The sequence below is a fragment of the Euphorbia lathyris genome, chromosome 8 (genome assembly GCF_963576675.1).
Source record: "Euphorbia lathyris chromosome 8, ddEupLath1.1, whole genome shotgun sequence".
In the NCBI taxonomy this organism is placed as follows: domain Eukaryota; kingdom Viridiplantae; phylum Streptophyta; class Magnoliopsida; order Malpighiales; family Euphorbiaceae; genus Euphorbia; species Euphorbia lathyris.
The window spans coordinates 56038812-56042197 of record NC_088917.1 but is presented as its reverse complement, the minus strand read 5'-3'; the positions used below and the strand labels follow the sequence as shown (position 1 = coordinate 56042197).

Sequence of the window (3386 nt, the reverse complement as noted above, 5' to 3'; positions counted from 1 at the left end):
CTAGCTGACTGTGATGTCAAAGTAAGAGAGGATGTCCGCCATCATCTTTGGAAGAGGAAGTCGAAACCCTCTCTCCACATGACTACAATACACTGTAAGGAAGCCGCTAGGCGGACAGGAAGGACGTTGATGAGAAGAGGCAAGCTGAGTCTCATAGTTTTTAATCCAGGGGAAGCGATTCGCCAGATCCACTAGATCCGCGATGCTCATACGAGACGGAGTGGACTCCTCTCTGGGATTCTTTTTCCTAGGAGGAATCGAAGAAGAGGCCATTGATCCTGGAAACCACCTAGGGGCACCAGACGGAACGGCGCCGGAGATAGAAGTAAAAAGGGAGGGATTTCTAGTGGAACGAGTCTGATGATGATTACGCGCCAAGTTATTAAACTCAGCTAAATCGAAATTAATCGTGTCTTCTGAAGAATGGGAGTTCTCCAATGACGAGGTGGTCCAACTAAAATCGACTTCTATTTCAGAATGTGAGGTTGAATTAAAAAGATCTGAAGTTGATCTAGAAGATGAAGACGAACTTCTAAACATCCAGGAAAAAGTTAAGCGAAAGAAAATGAACTTACATGAGAAATCGGAAGCTTGATGCGAAACTCTGAAGAAATCCCAGAAAAAGCTTCGAGCAAAAGAGAAAAATCGAAGAAGTGAGGAGGAAAGAGAAAGCATGGGAGGAAGAAGAAAGTTTTCTCCTTCCTGGGACAGTGTGTTCACTACACGTGTTGATCATCCACTGGCATTGAACAGCGTGCTCATTAATGCAAATGTTTATGACGGCACGCGGAAGTTCAAAAGCCCTAAAGGACTTTAAGAGCATTTTGGGGGGCTTCTAATAACATCGAGATATTATCCCAAGGACCAAAAGGGATATTCACCTCAAAGTACGCCACGTAGTGATCCCCGAAGGGAAGCCGGCAGGCAGATCTCCACGGATCAGATCTGAGAGATCCGCTGGCGGACCTACAGGGCGAATCTCTCCATTCGCCATTATAACGGCTGGCCGCCAATTCGGCCATAAAAGATAATTAATGAGTTATTAATTAGCTAAACCACCAGGTTAAGGATAACTCGTAACCGCCATTAATGAAGCATTAATGGAGACTTTCTAGTTACCTGAAGGTTACAACTTCCCAGCTATATATAGCCCAATCCCCTAGGCTATCAAGGTACACACACTCACATTCTCATAGCCTCTGTCCATTCAGTTTGTTTTCCTTGAATCATCTTACTAACTTTGGCATCGGAGCTTCCCCCCGTCGAACCCAACGACGCCCCCCACAGGGACGGACGTTGATCGGAATTTCTCTACTTGTTATCATATGATTAGGGATTTAGTTTACTGGATTGTTTCCAATTGATTAGATTATGTGAGCTTAATGTCTAGATTTGTCAGAGATAGGATGATTGCTAGAATGAGATTCGATGATGATCAAGTAGCCTGACATAGCAGAACCTAATGCCTTGAGTCTGAAAAATTTAGGATTGCAAATAGGTAGATACCTGACCAAGGAATTACCTAATCCGAATTAGCATAATCTGACCTCGCTAGAGACCACTAGGAGTGCGGGCTAGTGGCTGGGCTACGGCTTTAGCCTTAATCACCACAGACCCTAATGCTTTGTATGCCCTAGGTTATATGCCTAATCAAGCCGTCAACCAAATGCATGCGAATAGACTACAGGAGACTGACAATCTCCACGTGGTTAATTAGGTGGTTACCATCAATTATCATTATGATATGAAACTAAATCCCAGTAAATCATACATGGGATCCAATTAAGGGAATCCCCATCTTAGATTTTGTCATCAATTAATTCGAATTCTTCCCTGTCAAACGTTTTTATCTTTTATTTTAGAAATTAGCCTCTTTAATCACTCTACCACATATTTACCCTTCCGAAAAATTGTGTTCCTACCTTGGGCCGACTAGTTGGGATAAATAGTCCTTGTGGTTCGATCCTGTGCTTAGCACTGTATTACTTGCTGCGATAGGATACACTTGTCCTGTTAACCGCTATATATTTTACGAGCATCAAGTTTTTGGCACCGTTGCCGGGGACTATTTTTGTTTATAACTAGTTTACTTTTGGTGATAGGTTTATATAATTGTTTGGAATTCCAAGAACCGAGGTTCTGGGAATTACTAATCATTGCATTTTGATTCTTAAGCTGATATTGTTCTTGCAGGACGTAAAAGGGTGACACAATGGCCGAAGATCCGTCGGTCATGGAGCTGTTGAGGGCAAAGCGGCCTATAAGCACCTTTGGCATTCTCGATCCGATAATAACAGCAATGTCATTTGAAATCAGACCAACAATGATTCAGATGATCCAGAACTCGGGACAGTTCGGTGGGGATTACTACGAAGATCCTAACTCACATCTCGACAAATTCATGGAATACTGTAGCACTTTCAAGTGTGAAGACGTCGCATCTGAACAGATGTTCCAGAAGCTGTTTAGATTTTCTTTGAAAGAAGAATCTGCAGAATGGCTACAATCCATTGAGCCAGGGTCTCTCACTGACTGGGACACTACAGTATCAGCGTTTCTAGCAAAGTACTTCCCTCCGTCAAAGACTGCACAATTCAGAAGCGACATCACCTCGTTTAGGCAGTCCGATAGTGAGAACTTGCATCTAGCCTGGGAGAGGTTCCAGAAGTTGTTAAGACAGTGCCCCCACCATGGTTACCAGCGGTACCAGCTTGTTGACATGTTCTACTCAGGAATATCTCTTGTCAGCCGTGCCTTTCTGGATGCAGCAGCGGGAGGAAATCTATTCAACAAGACTGCAGTTCAAGCATACAATCTGATGAAAGAATTAGCTGAACGAAGCGCATGTTGGCAAGTTGAGAAGCCGGCTCCAAGAAGAGGCACAACAGCCAAAGAGTTCCCTGGAATATTTTCGGAATCAAATCATCAGATAGCAGCGCTTACAGAAAAAGTAGATCTACTGGAAACTCACCTGAAATCATCGGAACCAGTAGCAAGCTGTGAGGTGTGCAGCGGAGGGCACAAGAACGTGGAGTGCCCGATTGTACTTGAATAGATCCATTATCTAAAACAATATGGGTCAAATGGCACGCATTGGCAACAGGACAGACATCGAGGATCAGGTTCTGAGACTGAATGGGAAAGAAGTATAGATGTCCTGAGAGAGAGCCTGAGTGCCATAGAAAGAAGATTGGCACACAATGTAGCTTTCTGCCAAAGGCTTCAAACACAGGTCAGTAAATTGGTAGAAGAGGAAGCACGAGCAATCACGCTTAGGAGCGGAACACAGGTAAGCGCACCAGCCTTTGTGCCTCAGCAAGACAAGGCAGACCCCATTCCTGGTAATATCTCTACCCCGTCTACTCTACAGGTAAGTGTTTCTGATC

The 3386-nt window shown here is 44.0% G+C and overlaps 1 non-coding gene across 1 annotated transcript; it reads right to left on the bottom strand.

The window, feature by feature from the left end:
* Window positions 1-2590: 2590 nt before the first annotated feature.
* LOC136204405 (small nucleolar RNA R71) lies at window positions 2591-2697 on the bottom strand. Its single transcript, XR_010675247.1, has one exon. It is a non-coding gene; the product is annotated as a small nucleolar RNA R71 (small nucleolar RNA).
* Between the last annotated feature and the right edge of the window lie 689 nt (window positions 2698-3386).